We start from the raw sequence: 17,216 nt of genomic DNA on the forward strand, positions 1-17,216 counted from the left end.
TCCCACCTCCCGCAGCCGAGAATATCAGCCGCAGCTGCTGCATTATGCGGCAGCACCGGCGTGTCCACGGCTCTTCCTGCCGCCGTGTAGCAGTGGCGGTCAGGGTAATACAAGGGGTTAATGGTGGTGGATCACCGCCATTAACTTCAGGCTTGATCATGGCAGCGTCTATGTGACAGCTGACATGATCAACCCGTAAGTAAAGTGAATAAAACACACACAGAAAAATACTTATTTTAAATAAAACAAACAAGCCTCGTTCACCATTTTATTAACCCCTCCCGCAACAAAGCTGCGGCGTAATCCACAGGTCCTGCGCTGCTTACATCCAGCCGCGACTGTCACAGACACAGGCTGAATGAATGCAGCAGACAGCAGAGGTAATTACCGGTCATTTCCCACGGCCGGTAATGTGAACTCACTGCCGACCGTGGGAAATGCAGCGATCTGTCCTCTCTCTATCCCTCTCTCTATCTTTTCTTCTGTCTCTTTATCCATCTACTATCTCAGAATTAAATGACTTTTTTTCAATGTGCTTTATTGCATTGAATGCAATAAAGCACATCCCAACCTGCACGCGGCAATACCGCGAATACCGCAGCAAACCGCATGCGGTTTTCGGGTGCGGTTTGCCGCGGTTTTTTACCGCGGGTGCGGTAATCTTTGAATACCTGCGGAATTTTCTTGGGAAAGAAGGGAATTTTGTTTACTTACCGTAAATTCCTTTTCTTCTAGCTCCTATTGGGAGACCCAGACAATTGGGTGTATAGCTTCTGCCTCCGGAGGCCACACAAAGTATTACACTGAAAAAGTGTAACCCCTCCCCTCTGTCTATACACCCTCCCGTGGACCACGGGCTCCTCAGTTTTGGTGCAAAAGCAGGAAGGAGGAAACTTATAAATTGGTCTAGGGTAAATTCAATCCGAAGGATGTTCGGAGAACTGAAGACCATAACCCAAAAGAACAACCAGCCCAAAGGGCACAGGGGTGGGTGCTGGGTCTCCCAATAGGAGCTAGAAGAAGAAGGGAATTTTGTATACTTACCGTAAATTCCTTTTCTTCTAGCTCCAATTGGGAGACCCAGACAATTGGGTGTATAGCTACTGCCTCCGGAGGCCACACAAAGTATTACACTCAAAAGTGTAAGGCCCCTCCCCTTCTGGCTATACACCCCCAGTGGGATCACTGGCTCACCAGTTTAGTGCAAAAGCAAGAAGGAGGAAAGCCAATAACTGGTTTAAAGACCAATTCAATCCGAAGAAACATCGGAGAACTGCAACCATTCACATGAACAACATGTGTACCGAAAAAAACCCTAAGAAAACAGGGCGGGCGCTGGGTCTCCCAATTGGAGCTAGAAGAAAAGGAATTTACGGTAAGTATACAAAATTCCCTTCTTTGTCGCTCCATTGGGAGACCCAGACAATTGGGATGTCCAAAAGCAATCCCTGGGTGGGTAAAATAATACCTCGTAATAGAGCCGTAAAACGGCCCCTTTCTACAGGTGGGCAACCGCCGCCTGAAGGACTTGTCTACCTAGGCTGGCGTCTGCCGAAGCGTAGGTATGCACCTGATAATGCTTGGTAAAAGTGTGCAGACTCGACCAGGTAGGTGCCTGGCACACCTGCTGAGCCGTAGCCTGGTGCCGTAATGCCCAGGACTCACCCACGGCTCTGGTAGAATGGGCATTCAGCCCTGAGGGAACCGGGAGCCTAGCAGGACGGTAGGTTTCAAGAATTGGTTCCTTGAGCCACCGAGTCAGGGTGGATCTGGAAGCTTGCGACCCCTTACGCTGACCAGCGACAAGGACAAAGAGTGCATCCGGGCGGCACAGGAGCGCCGTGCGGGAATGTAGATCCTGAGTGCTCTCACCAGATCCAACAGATGCAAATCCTTTTCAAATTGATGGACTGGATGAGGACACAAAGAAGGTAAGGTGATATCTTGATTGAGATGAAAGTGGGATACCACCTTAGGGAGAAAGTCCGGAATCGGACGCCGAACCCCCTTGTCCTGGTGAAGACCAGGAATGGAGATTTGCATGACAGCGCTGCTAGCTCGGACACTCTCTGAAGAGACGTGACCGCTACTAGAAAGGCCACTTTCTGTGAAATACGGAAAGGGAAACAACTTTCAAAAGCTCGAAAGGCGGCTTCAAGAGAGTCATTAGAACCTTGTTCAGACTCCAGAGCTCTAATGGCCGCTTGTATGGAGTGATGAGAAGACAAACTCCCTGCAGGAACGTGCATACCTGCGGAAGTCGGCTAGGCGTTTCTGAAAAAATACAGATAGCGCTGAGACTTGTCCTTTAAGGGAGCTGAGCGACCAACTATTTTCCAACCAAGATGTAGGAAGGAAGGAAAAATAGGCGATGCAAATGGCCAGGGAGAAACTCCTTGAGCAGAGCACCAAGATAAGAATATCTTCCACGATCTGTGGTAGATCTTGGCGGACGTTGGCTTCTTGGCCTGCGTCATGGTGACAACCACTCCTGAGATAATCCTGAAGACGCTAGGATCCAGGACTCAATGGCTACACCGTCATGTTCAGGGCCGCAGAGTTCAGATGGAAAAAAGGGCCCTTGAAACAGCAAGTCTGGTCGGTCTGGTAGTGGCCACGGTTGGCCTACCGTGAGGTACCACAGATCCGGGAACCCCGACCTCCTCGGCCAATCTGCGACCAATGTTGAACTGAGGCGTCCGCCGCCAGAGCTCGATGATCGTGAGACTGTGCTATGAAGCCGGAACAAAGTTGTTGTGCCGTGACGCCATTATGTCGACGCCCGGCATCCCGCAGCGGCGACAGATCTCCTGAAACCCGTCCGGGTGAAGAAACCAGTCCCCTGTGTCCATACCCTGGCGACTGAGGAAGTCTGCTTCCTAGTTTACCACGCCTGGGATGTGAACTGCGGATATGGTGGAGCCGTGTCTTCTACCCACGTTAGAATCCGCCGGACTTCCTGGAAGGCTTGCCGGCTGCGTGTTCTTCCGTGGTGGTTGATGTATGCCACCGCTGTGGAGATATCCGACTGAATTCGGATGTGCTTGCTTTTCAGCCACTGCTGGAAGGCTTGTAGGACAAGATACACTGCTCTGATTTCCAGAACATTGAGCTGAAGGGTGGACTCTTGCTGAATCCACGTACCTTGAGCCCTGTGGCGGAGAAAAAACTGCTCCCCACTCTGATAGACTCGTGCCTGTCGTAACTACCGCCCAGGATGGGGGTAGGAAGGACCTTTTTTCTGACCATGAGGTGGGAAGAAGCCACCACCGTAGAGATTCTTTGGCCGCCTGAGAAGGGGAGACGTCTCTGTCGATGGGCGTCGACTTCCCATCTCATCGGCGGGGAATGTCCTATTGTAGTGGACGCAGATGAAACTGCGCGAAAGGGACTGCCGCCATTGCTACCATCTTACGTGAGAAGTGCATGAGGCGTCTCAATGTGTGCGACTGATCCTAAGGAGAGATTGCAGCCTTGTCTGTAGTGAACGCTGTTTGTCTAGCGGAAGCTTCACTATCGCTGAGAGAGTATGAAACTCCATGCCTAGATATGTTAGTGATTGGCCCGGGGTCGGATCTGACTTTGAAAAGTTGATGATCCACCCGAAACTCTGGAGAGTCTCCAGCGCAACGTTCGGCTGTGTTGGCATGTTCCTTAAGAGGGTGCCTTGACAAGTAGATCTCCCAAACACGGGATCACAGAGTGACCTTGAGATTGCAGGACTGGTACTACTGCTGGCATGACCTTAGCGAAGACCCGTGGGGCTATCGCCAGCCAGAAGGCAGGGTTACGAACTGAAGGTGTTCGCGTCTTATAACAAAGCGTAGAAACGCTGGAGCTCTGGATCAATCGGCACGTGGGGATAAGCATCCTTGACGTTTATCGATGTTAGGAAATTTCCTTGAAACATTGAGGCGATGACGGAGCGGGGGATTACATCCGGAACCGCCTGGTGTTCACGAGCTGGTTGAGCCGTGTTAGATCCAGAACGGGACGGAAATACTCGTCCTTTCTTGGCATCGCAAATAATTCGGAGTAAAAACCGTGACCTTGTTCCTGAAGAGGAACGGGGGTCACCACTCGTTGTGCCTTTAGAGTGCCCACCGCCTGCAGAAGAGCGTCGGCTCGGTCGGAAGGTGGAGAAGTTCTGAAGAATTGAGTTGGAGGACGAGAACTGAACTCTATCCTGTACCCGTGAGACAGAATGTCTCTCACCCAACGGTCTTTGACCTGAGACAGCTAAATATCGCCAAGGCGGGAGAGCCTGCTACCGACCGAGGATGCGGAGAGAGGAGGCCGCAAGTCATGAGGAAGCCTCTTGGAAGTAGGTTTTCAGGCTGTCTTTTTTGGGCGTGACTGAGCCCGCCAAGAAACTGAGCTCCTCTGATCCTTTTGAGTCCTCTTTGGACGAGAAGAAATGGGACCTGCCCGAGCCTTGAAAAAACCGAAAACCCCGACTGTCCCTTGGTATGTTGGGGTTTGTTTTGTCTGGGCTGAGGTAAGGAAGAATCCTTACTCTTGAACTGTTTAATGATTACATCTCACGCACACTAAACAGTCGGTCAGCAGAACAAGGCAAACTGGTTAAGCCCTTTTTTGGAAGCAGAATCTGCCTTCCATTCAGTTAACACCCAGGCCCTGCGTAAAACCACGGAGTGAGCGGACGCCACTGCCGTACGGGTCGTAGAGTCCAGGACAGCATTAATCGCCTAAGACGCAAATGCAGACATTTGAGCGGTTAAGGATGACACTTGCGGAACAGATGTACGTGTGACCGTGTCCATCTGTGTAAGACAAGCTGAAGTAGCTTGGGGTGCCTCTACGGCTGCTGGAGCTAACAGCGCGCCGATAGCCTCATAGATGGATTTCGACCAGAGATCCCTCTGTCAGTCAGTGGCATCTTTAAGTGCAGCCCCCTCTTCCACTGCAACTATGGATCTAGCTGCAAGCTGGAGATTGGAGGATGCCCCTTGGGACACTGGGTCCAGCCATTGCCCACGTCAGGGGGTAGGGATAACGTGTATCCTCAGCCGTTTGGGGAAGCGCTTAACTGGATAAGCGTGGTGTTCCTGGACTGCCTGTGTAAAGTCAGGGTGGTCAAGGAAAGTATTTAATTTACGCTTGGGATACGTGAATGGAATTTCTCCTGCTATGAAGCTGACTCTTCCACTGGAGGAGCTGGGGGAGAAATAACTAACATTCTATTGATGGACGCTATGAGATTATTGACTATGGCGTCACCATCAGGTGTATCCAGATTGAGAGCGGTCTCAGGATTAGATCTTGAGCAGCTATCTCCGCCACATCACACAGAGAGTCCGCTTGCTGGGACCCTGACTAGTGTGATGAAGTCGATGGCCGCTCATAGTGAGCCTCTCAGACTATCTGGGACTGTCGTCCGTGTCAGAGCCGTCACTCTGGGAAGCACATGACCCCTCGGAGCTCAAAGTTGTTCCCACTGAGGGGGACCATGGATAATGTGAACAGTGGCCATGGATTTGAGAGACTTGTCTGGACTGCAAGGCTTCTAGTATCATAGCCATAGTCTCAGAAAATCTGTCAGTAAATACTGCAGGCACCGTCCCCATGTCCTGGACGGTTAGCAGAGACTCCGTAGTATACAATGGGGGGTCTATGTACACTGCCGGCCATATAGCCATACATGCTGTACCGGCTGCATAGAAAACATGTGCTTCTGCACCTCTGTTTTACACAAACAATATGCTGTTATGTCCTCCGCACAATCAAGGAGGGTATATACAAAAATGCAGCTAAACAGTGCAATGCATAGTGAATAAACATATATGTATATGTGCACTTCGGCACTAGTGGAGTCAGCCCCACAGGTGCTGCTTAACGCCTGGTCACAGCGGTTGTGTGACTATCCGAATCCCTGCCAGGGATTCCTAAACTTGTCTCTTCTGTCGCTACAGAAAACACTGACAAGAATGGCTGCCGGCGTCCTGTGCAGAGGAAGAAGCCGTGGGCGTGCCTGAGAAAGTGCGGGAATCCGGCTTCACAGTGTACACAGTGAGAGGGGTGGAGTATGCAAAGCATACTCCAGCTCTCAGCGCTGCCGGATTCACCGTGCATCCAGTGAGAGGGGTGGAGTATGCAAAGCATACTCCAGCTCTCAGCGCTGCCGTGCTGTGCAGCGTTACGCCCCTACCCTGACTGGCAGGTCTGTGGGCGGAAACGAAGTGAGACTAGGCCGCGCAAGCCGGGGACTCGAGTGATAAGCGCGGCCGGCATATAAGCCTTGGTCGGCGCGGAAGTCCCCGGCGCACCACAAGTCCCAGCCGCGCCCGAAATAAAAATGGCAACGGCGGTTAGCGCGGTAGTCCCCTAATACACTAACACACCCAGCAAGCTGTAGTGTGCGATGGCACTAGTGCGGGCAGCGCCGCCGTCCCTGGCGCACTAACACACCCAGCAATGCTGCCGTGTGTCCGTGCGCGGTCCCCACAGGGACACAGAGTACCTTAACGTAGCAGGGCCATGTCCCTGAGGATACTCCGCTCCATGTCCAGCAGATTCCCAGGAGCTGTGGATGGAGCACGGCCTCAGTGCCTGGAGACCGATAAGATCCCACTTCACCCAGAGCCCTAAGGGGATGGGGAAGGAAAGCAGCATGTGGGCTCCAGCCTCTGTACCCGCAATGGGTACCTCAACCTTAACAAACACCCGACAAGAGTGGGGTGAGAAGGGAGCATGCTGGGGGCCCTTTAGTATGGGCCCTCTTTTCTTCCATCCGATATAGTCAGCAGCTACTGCTGACTAAACAGTGGAGCTATGCGTGGATGTCTGACCTCCTTCGCACAAAGCACAAAAACTGGTGAGCCAGTGATCCCACTGGGGGTGTATAGCCAGAAGGGGAGGGGCCTTACACTTTTGAGTGTAATACTTTGTGTGGCCTCCGGAGGCAGTAGCTATACACCCAATTGTCTGGGTCTCCCAATGGAGCGACAAAGAAAAGGAATTTACGGTAAGTAAACAAAATTCCCTTCTTTGTCGCTCCATTGGGAGACCCAGACAATTGGGACGTCCAAGAGCAGTCCCTGGGTGGGTAAAAGAATACCTCAATAAGAAGAGCCGAAAACGGCCCCCTCTTACAGGTGGACACCCGCCGTCTGAAGGACTCGCCTACGTAGACTGGCGCTGCCGAAGCATAGGTATGCACTTGATAGTGCCTCGTGAAAGTGTGCAGAGTAGACCACGTAGCTGCCTGACACACCTGCTGAACCGTTGCCCGGTGCCGCAATGCCCAGGACGCACCTACAGCTTTGGTAGAATGGCCTTTCAGCCCTGAAGGGAGCGGAAGGCCCGAAGAACGGTAGGCCCCGAGAACCGGTTCCTTGATCCATCGAGCCAAGGTCGACTTGGAGGCCTGAGAGTCCATACACTGGCCAGCGACAAGGACAAAAAGTGCATCTGAATGGCGCAGGGGCGCCGTGCGAGACACGTAGAACCGGAGTGCTCTCACTAGATTCAAAGAGTGCAAAACCTTTTCACACTGGTGAATTGGATTAGGGCAACAGGAAGGTAAGGAGATATCCTGATTTAGATGAAAAGGAGATACCGCCTTAGAGAGAAATTCCGGGACAGGACGAAGAACCACCTTATCCTGGTGGAAAACCAGGAAGGGAGCCTTGCATGACAGCGCTGCAAGCTCAGACACTCTCTGAAGAGATGTGACTGTCACTAGGAAGGCCACTTTCTGCGAAAGACGGGAGAGAGAGAGAAGAATGTAAGGAGGAGACCTTTTTCTTGGATTCCTTAATAATATCATCCAATCGTTCGCCAAATAACCGGTCGCCCGAAAAAAAGGCAAACTAGTTAAGCAGAGTCTGGTTCCCTTTCGCGCAGCCACATGGCCCTGCGAACTGCCACGGAGTTAGCATATGCTACAGACGTGCGGCTAGTGGAGTCCAGGACGGCGTTCATGGCGCAGGCCTCCTTCCACACAAAGCATAAAACTGAGGAGCCCGTGGTCCACGGGAGGGTGTATAGGCAGAGGGGAGGGGTTACACTTTTTAAAGTGTAATACTTTGTGTGGCCTCCAGAGGCAGAAGCTATACACCCAATTGTCTGGGTCTCCCAATGGAGCGACAAAAATTCCATTTTCCAGTGCGCACATAGCCTTAAAGTGAAACTGTTAGGTGCAATATGCACCCAGAACCACAAGGATATGGATGAATAATTTCTAATCCCTGCATCTAGTAGCATAAATAAAGATATCTTTAGAAAAATAATAAAAAGTTTTTCTAAAGATCCTTTACGATATGCTAAAGAGGCCAGGGACTAGACACAAGGGAGTTAGTTCCTAAACTTATTACGCCCTCTTAGCACGCTCACAACAGTGTGATAACATGCTATTCCATGCCCATTGTCTTGAGTCACCAGAAGTGACGAGTGTACCTGTGTCTGCTGCCACCGCTTGAGAGCGCCAGGCTTTGGGTCAGTGCACATTATCAGAAATCCCAGCACTTTCGGTCATGCGCACTACACACCTCTAGCAGAGACACGTACACTCGGCTTCCTAGTGCGCATGACCAGAAGTGCCAGGACGTCTGCTCAGTGGTTGAGGATGCTGCATTGAAGAGCATGTTAGCACACTCCTGTGGGCATGCTAAAAGAGCGAAATGAGAGCAGGAACTAATGCCCTTGCGACTACTCCCAGCGCTTATGAGCATATGATAAACAATCTTTAGAAATACAGTTGAACCTCTGATTACGAGTAACCCAGTTAGCGAGTATTTCGCGATACGAGCAAAGCTTGCTGTAAATTTGTAACTCTACGAGCAAGCTTTGCTGTACGAGCAAATACTCAGCGCACACACTTCCAGTTCGTACTTCCGCCGCACTCTAACCAGCTCTTGCAGTCCACACAAACACACACACATCTATGCTCACCTTACTTTCCGTTCCCTCGCCGGCCTCCTGGTTCTTGTAGTGTGCTGCTACAGGATGTGTATCGGGTAACCATCGCGACGAGGGAGGAACTTCCGCTGTCAGTCGCTACTCTTTGGCACCGCGCTGCCCAATCAAAGGCAAGCGGCTCCTGCCTTTGACGTCAGCGCTCTGGCAGCGAAAATTCCGGCATCGGCCGCGATGGTTACCCGATACACATCCTGTACCGGCGAACTGCAAGAACCAGGAGGCCGGCAATGGAACGGAAGGTAAGGTGAGCATAATATGCGTGTGCGCGTGTGTGGAATGGCAAAATAGGGGACCAGGATGGGAAATTGCACACATTGTGGAACGAATTGTCTGCATTGCAATGATTTCTCATGGGAAATCTTGCTTTGCTAGACAAGTAACTTGGTTTACAAGCACAGTCCCAGAACGGATTGTTCTCGTAAACCAAGGTTCCACTGTATTTTTTCTAAAGATCCCTTTATCTGTGCTACTAGGTACAGGGACTGACAGGCAGGGATTAGTAATATACATCCAGAACAGCTCATGGTTTTGGGAACATATTGCACCTGACAGGTTCACTTTCAAATACTAGAAGTGCTAATTATTAAAATGGAAGTCAATGGGGAACCCTAGCATTTTTTTTGAAGATTCCCCAGAAAAATGCTCAGGTCCCCATTGACTTGCAGTAGGTTCGTTATTCGTGACACATAATGGAACAGAACTAAGTATTTGGTACAAATAACCCAAACATTTAGTATTTGCACATCAATAATTCTCACCCATCCGGTGAAAGAAAAATCCTTTAAGGCAAGGACTATGGGAACTTTAGCTTCTTGTGCCTTGTGTGTCCCAATTGTAGAACCTACTGGGCTGCAATGTGACCACATTCGCTTGTATAGTACTACAATGTAGCAGCGGTAGTTAAGAGAACCTGGGTAAAAAGGATAAGTGTAGAGGCCAAAGTCACCGTGTACCCCTGAATTTATCCCTTGAAGTTATTATTGAGCGCTTTATCATAAAGAATAATGCCTTCATTATCCTCAATATTTAATCCCTCCCGCTCTCCTTGCGGTCAGCAGATGACTTTGGGATGAGATATGCCCCCTCACCGGAGGCAGGAATGATTAAACATGGTTTATAAACAAATGTAGAGATCATAGAGGTGTCAAAGAGGCTGTCAAGATGCTTCTAATAACTTCTTGGGATAAAACCTGATGTCGTCAGAGTCCCTTTAAACATAAAATGTTGGATATCAAAGCCATGCATAGACATTACGTTAACCCCTTCACCACGACTGTTCGATTTTGCGCTTTTTTCCGCCTTCGAGAGCCGTAACTTTTATTTTTCCCTAATTCTTGCTATGTGAGGGCTCGTTTTTTGAGGGACAAGTTGTACTTTTAAATGAAACCATGAGTTTTACCACATAGTGTACTAGAAAACAGCAACAAAAAAAAAAAAAAAAAAAAAAAAAAAATGGATTTTTGTGTATTGTAAAACGTTTTCTCTTAGCCATCATTGGACACAGGACCATGGGTGTTATGCTGCCTATCCATAGGAGGACACTAAGTAGATGCAAAAGACATTAGCTCCTCCCTCTGCAGTATAACCCCCTGGCCAGGCCAAGCAACCTCAGTTTTAGTACACAAGCAGTAGGAGGGAAAAAAAAAAAAAAAAATAAGAACTTTTCTCAACGGAGGAACGAGAGAAGATAAAAAAAAACCAAACAATTGACATAAACAAATAAGGTACTGAGAGAACCAAGGCCCAACAGGGTGGGTGCTGTGTCCCCCAATGATGGCTAAGAGAAAACAATTTTACGGCCATGCCGTCAGCTTCAGGGCTCTGGTGTTCTGATGGGAAATGGGCCCTTGGGTCAGCAAGTCTGGGATGTCTGGAAGGCTCCACGGTCCCGGTACTATCAGTATCACCGGGACTCCCTCTGCCTTGATCTTCCCGATTACCCGCGGCAGCAGGGGTAGAGAAGGAAATATGTAAGGCAGGCGGAAGTGGTGCCAGGAGCAGACTAGAGCATCTGCGCCGATGGACTGCGGATCGCGTGACCTGGCTATGAACGCGGGTACCTTTGCGTTCAACCTTGAGGACATTAGGTCCACGTCTGGTGTACCCCAGCGAGTGCAGATGTGTAGGAACACATCTGGGTGGAGAGACCACTCTCCAGCGGCCATGCCTTGGCGACTTAGAAAGTCTGCTGCCCAGTTCTCTACCCCCAAGTATGTGTACTGCTGATATCACTGACCCCATCGATTCGGCCCAGCTGAGGATCTTGTGGGCCTCGAGATAAGCCGCTTTGCTGCGGGTGCCCCCCTGCCGATTGATAAAGGCTACAGCTGTCTCATTGTCCAATTGGACTCGAATCTCAAGACCCGCTAGCAGAGGGCAGAATGCCCTGAGCGCGAGGAAGATCGCGCGGATTTCCAGGATGTTTCTGGGTAGGGAAGACTCCTGGGGCGTCCAACGTCCTTGAGCAGTGTGGTGCCAGTACACTGCTCCCCAGCCTAGGAGGCTGGCGTCCGTGGTCAGGACCAGCCAGTTCACTGGGAGAACAGATCTCCCCTTCGATAGGGATGAGGACCGAAGCCACCAGCGGAGTGCGTACCTGACTGAAGACGTCAGGTGAAGAGGTTTGTCCAGGGAGAAGGGGCTCTTGTCCCAGGCAGCTAGAAGGGCTAGCTGCAGTGGGCGAAGGTGCAGTTGAGCAAAGGGTACTGGCTCCATAGCAACCACCATCCTGCCGAGCACTTTCATGCTGAATCGAATGGAGCGAGACGGAGGGCGTAGAAGGCAGCGTACCGCTTGTCGAAGAGCGATCGCCTTGTCCAGGGGGAGATAGAGCAAGCCCCGACGGGTGTCCAGGGACATGCCCAGGAAGGTAATGGATCGTGATGGGACCGGGGATGATTTGTTTAGATTCAGTAGCCACCCTAAGCGGGATAGGGTGTCCACGGTGATCTGTACGCTGGTTGAGCAGTCGCGGAAGGAGGGGGCCTTGATGAGGAGGTCGTCCAAGTAAGGGAGAACGACTACTCCCCTGGCGTGAAGGACGCTCATGGCGGCCGCCATGACTTTGGTGAAGACCCTTGGTGCGGTGGCAAGGCCGAAGGGTAGAGCTACGAATTGAAAGTGGGAGTCCTGAACTGCGAAGCGGAGGAACTTTTGTTGCTGTGGGGTTATGGGTATGTGCAGGTACGCATCCTTGATATCTATGGAGGCGAGGAATTCCCCTTAGACCATGGATGCAATAATGGACCTTAGGGACTCCATTCTGAATCTCCGTACATGCACATGTTTGCTTAGGTGTTTGAGGTCCAGGATGGGTCGAACTGACCCATCCTTTTTGGGGACCACAAAGAGGTTGGAATAAAAACCCCTGAACTTCTCGTCGTCCGGGACAGGTATTATCACTCCTGCTGTTTGGAGCGAGTGGATTGCTGAGAAAAAAGAGAATTTTGTTTACTTACCGTAAATTCTTTTTCTTATAGTTCCGTATTGGGAGACCCAGACATTGGGTGTATAGCTTCTGCCTCCGGAGGACACACAAAGTACTACACTCAAAAGTGTAGCTCCTCCCTCTGAGCTTATACACCCCCTGGAGAACCAGATCTAGCCAGTTTAGTGCAAAAGCTGAATGAGAATAGCCACCCACAAGTAAAACAGAGCAAGAACCGGAACAACCGGAGACTCTGTCCATGACAACAGCCGGTGATAACACGCGGAACAAGAAACTGCCAACAGGCAACAGGGAGGGTGCTGGGTCTCCCAATACGGAACTATAAGAAAAAGAATTTACGGTAAGTAAACAAAATTCTCTTTTTCTTTATCGTTCCTATGGGAGACCCAGACATAGGGACGTCTCAAAGCAGTCCATGGGTGGGAATAAACAGAAAAACTAAGAAGTAGGCGGAGCCTAACTTCACAAATGGGCGACAGCCGCCTGAAGGATGCGTCTGCCCAAGCTCGCATCGGTCGAAGCATGAGCATGCACTTGGTAGTGCTTCGAGAAGGTATGCAGGCTAGTCCAAGTGGCAGCCTGACAGACTTGCTGAGCCGTAGCCTGGTGCCTGAAAGCCCAAGAGGCACCGACAGCTCTGGTCGAGTGTGCCTTGATCCCCGGCGGGGGAGGCACCTGAGAACACTGGTAGGCATCCAAAATGGTCGACCTAATTCAACGGGCTAAGGTCAGCTTAGAAGCAGAGAGGCCCTTGCGCCGACCTGTGGTTAGCACAAAAAGAGAGGTGCACCGCCTAAGAGTAGCGGTGCGAGATACATAGATCCGAAGAGCACGCACCAGATCCAGAGTATGCAACGCTTTTTCAAAGCGATGAACAGGAGCCGGACAAAAAGAAGGTAGGGTAATGTCCTGGTTAAGGTGGAAAGGAGAAACCACCTTAGGGAGAAAGTCCGGAGTCGGATGGAGAACCACCTTGTCTTGATGAAAAACCAAGAAAGGTGACTCCGAAGAGAGCGCAGCCAAATCAGAGACTCTCCTGAGGGAAGTTATGGCCACTAGAAAGACCACTTTCTGTGAAAGACGAAACAAAGAAACCTCCCTAAGAGGCTCAAAGGGGGGTTTCTGCAAAACCGTGAGAACCAAATTGAGGTCCCAGGGATCCAAGGGCCGCCGGTAAGGTGGAATGATGTGAGACGCGCCCTGCATGAAGGTGCGGACCTGAGCCAGCCGGGCGATACGCCGCTGGAACAGGACTGACAGAGCCGAGACTTGTCCCTTGAGAGAGTTGAGGGACAGTCCCAGCTGCAGACCGGACTGTAGAAAGGACAGAAGGGTCGGCAAGGAAAAAGGCCAAGGAGGATGGCCGGAAGAGCGACACCAGGACAGGAAAATTTTCCAAGTCCTGTGATAGATCTTGGCAGAGGAAGACTTACGGGCCAGAGTCATAGTGGAGATGACTTCAGGGGGAATAATACCAGAAGCCGTCAAGATCCAGGACTCAAGAGCCACGCCGTCAATTTGAGAGCCGCAGAATTCTGGCGGAAAAACGGACCTTGTGAGAGAAGGTCTGGACGGTCCGGAAGATGCCAAGGCACCTCTACGGACAGATGGAGCAGGTCTGGGTACCAAGCTCGCCTGGGCCAGTCCGGAGCAAAGAGGATGACTCGACGGCCCTCCATTCTGATCTTGCGCAGAACTCTGGGCAAGAGAGCTAGAGGGGGGAAACACGTAGGACAGACGAAACTGGGACCAGTCTTGAACCAGAGCGTCCGCGGCGAATGCCTGAGGATCGTGGGAGCGAGCCACGTAAACCGGAACCTTGTTGTGACGGGATGCCATTAGGTCCACGTCCGGAGTGCCCCACTTGCGGCAGATTGACTGAAACCCTGCCGGATGAAGGGACCACTCGCCACTGTCCACGGTTTGACGGCTGAGATAATCTGCCTCCCAGTTTTCCACGCCTGGGATGTGGACTGCGGATATGGTGGACTTGGAGTCCTCCGTCCATTGAAGGATGCGTTGAACCTCCAACATCGCCAGGCAGCTGCGTGTCCCGCCTTGGTGATTGATGTAGGCAACCGCTGTCGCGTTGTCTGACTGGACTCGAATGTGCCTGCCCGCCAACAGGTGGTGAAATGCTAGGAGAGCTAGAAGCACGGCTCTGGTTTCCAGCACATTGATCGAGAGGGCTGACTCGGACGGAGTCTAAGTGCCCTGTGCTCGGTGGTGGAGACATACCGCTCCCCAGCCGGATAGACTGGCATCCATGGTGAGGATCACCCAGGACGGGGCCAGAAAGGAGCGCCCCTGAGACAGAGAGAGGGGCCGAAGCCACCACTGAAGAGAGCTCCTGGTCTGTGGCGACAGAGCCACTAACCTGTGCAAGGAGGAAGGCCGCTTGTCCCAACAGCGGAGAATGTCCAGCTGCAGTGGACGCAGATTGAACTGGGCAAAAGGGAACAGCCTCCATTGACGCCACCATCTGACCCAGCACCTGCATCAGGTGCCTGATGGAATAACGGCGGGGCCTCAGCAGAGAGCGCACCGCCAGTTGGAGGGACTGCTGATTAAAGGCAACTTCACAAGTGCCGGCAGAGTCTCGAACTGCATCCCTAGGTACGTGAGCCTCTGGGTCGGAGTCAGAGTGGATTTGGGCAGATTGACAAGCCACCCGAATTGGGCTAGAGTGGCGAGAGTGAGCGAGACACTCCGCTGACAGTCTGCGCTGGATGAAGCCTTGACTAGAAGGTCGTCCAGGTAAGGAATCACTGCCAACCCGTGGAGGTGCAGAACCGCAACCACTGCTGCCACGACCTTGGTGAATACCCGAGGGGCCGTGGCTAACCCGAAGGGGAGAGCCACGAATTGGAAATGTTCCTCTCCGATTGCAAAACGTAGCCAACGCTGGTGTGAAACTGCAATTGGCACATGCAGATAGGCATCTCTGATGTCGATGGATGCCAGGAAATCCCCTTGGGTCACTGAGGCAATGACTGACCGAAGAGACTCCATGCGAAAATGCCGCAGCTGAACATGCTTGTTGAGAAGCTTGAGATCCAGGACGGGCCGGAAGGAACCGTCCTTTTTGGGGACTAGGAAGAGATTTGAGTAGAAACCTCTGAACCGTTCCCGGGCGGGAACCGGTACAATTACTCCGTTGGCCTGCAAGGATGCCACAGCCTTGAGAGAAGGCGGCGGCCTTGGAGCAGGGGGGAGTGGACAGAAAAAATCTGTTTGTCGGGCTGTAAGAGAATTCTATCCTGTAGCCGTGGGAGATGATATCCCGCACCCACTGATCGGAGACGTGTTGAAACCACACGTCGCCAAAGTGGGAGAGCCTGCCACCGACTAAGGACGTTGCTGGCGCGGACAGATAGTCAAGAGGAGGCTGCCTTAGTGGCAGCAGCTCCTGCGGTCTTCTGTGGACGCGCTTTTGTGCGGCAGCTGGATTTTTGGTCCTTGGCTGAGTTAGTGGACGAGGCCGAGGGCTTAGAGGACGACCAGTTGGAGGAACGAAAGGAACGAAACCTCGACTGATTCCTGCCCTGGACAGGTTTCCTGGGTTTGGTTTGTGGCATGGAAGTACTCTTCCCGCCGGTAGCTTCCTTAATAATTTCATCCAGCTGTTCACCGAACAGCCTGGACCCAGCAAAAGGGAGTCCAGCAAGGTACTTCTTTGAAGAAGCATCTGCCTTCCACTCTCGAAGCCACAAGATCCTGCGGATAGCGAGCGAATTAGCCGAAGCCACCGCAGTGCGGTGAGAAGCCTCCAGCATGGCAGACATGGCATAGGATGAAAAAGCTGAAGCTTGGGAAGTTAAGGTAACCATTTCGGGCATAGATTCCATAGCGAGGGAATGCATCTCCTCTAGAGAAGCAGAGATGGCTTTGAGAGCCCACACTGCTGCAAAAGTCGGGGAGAATGAGGCCCCTGCCGCTTCATATACAGAATTGGCCAGAAGGTCAACCTGGCGGTCCGTGGAAACCTTAAGAGAGGTGCCATCAGCCACTGATACAACGGTCCGGGCTGAGAGTCTAGACACCGGAGGGTCTACCTTTGGTGAATGAGCCCACTCCTTGACCACCTCAGGTGGAAAGGGAAAACGGTCATCAGAACCACGCTTTGGGAAGAGTTTGTCAGGACAGGCCCTAGGTTGGTCACAGAGGCCTGAAAACTGGAGTGGTTAAAGAACACACTCTTTGACCTCTTAGACAAGGTAAACTGGTGCTTTTCTGCCAGAGAGGGTTGCTCCTCTGATACTGGCGGATTGAGATCCAGTACTGAATTAATGGACGCAATCAAATCACTAACATCTGAGTCACTCTCGGACAGATCAATGGGGCACATGGAGTTAGCCTCCGAGCCCCCTGTAAAGGCATCCTCCTCGTCCTGCGAGTCAGCTTCTGAAAAAGAGACGCGGGACGAGGAAGGAGAGTGAGCCCTGCGTCTCCTTTTAGGAGGACGGGGTCTGGGACCAGATGAGGAATCTTCTGTGAGCTCCGGTCCTGAGAAAGCTCTAGCAGCAGAGGCACCCTGTGAAGGGGGCTGATGCATGTTCAGCAAAGTCCTAGACAGCTGTCCCATGGAGTCGGCAAAAGACTGGGAGATAGACCTAGATAAGGATTCTACCCAAGCCGGGGGTTCAGCCACAGTAGCCGGAGCAGCAGGAGAGACCACTGGGGGTGCGATTCCAGGCTGAGGCATCGTCAGGTTAGAGCAGGCATCACAATGTGGATAGGTGCTCGATTCAGGCAGTAGGAGCTTACATGCAGCGCATACTGAATATAGCTTTGGAGCCTTGCTCCTCGTGTGAGACATGCTGCTGGA

At 51.8% G+C, this 17,216-nt stretch overlaps 1 protein-coding gene across 2 annotated transcripts in view; it reads right to left on the reverse strand.

Annotated features, from left to right (window-relative positions):
- Nucleotides 1-17,216, reverse strand: part of PAPOLG (poly(A) polymerase gamma) — a 164,918-nt gene that overhangs the window by 41,339 nt on the left and 106,363 nt on the right. The gene's annotated exons all lie outside the window — the stretch shown is intronic.

This window comes from Anomaloglossus baeobatrachus, chromosome 3, assembly GCF_048569485.1.
Source record: "Anomaloglossus baeobatrachus isolate aAnoBae1 chromosome 3, aAnoBae1.hap1, whole genome shotgun sequence".
NCBI classification, from domain to species: domain Eukaryota; kingdom Metazoa; phylum Chordata; class Amphibia; order Anura; family Aromobatidae; genus Anomaloglossus; species Anomaloglossus baeobatrachus.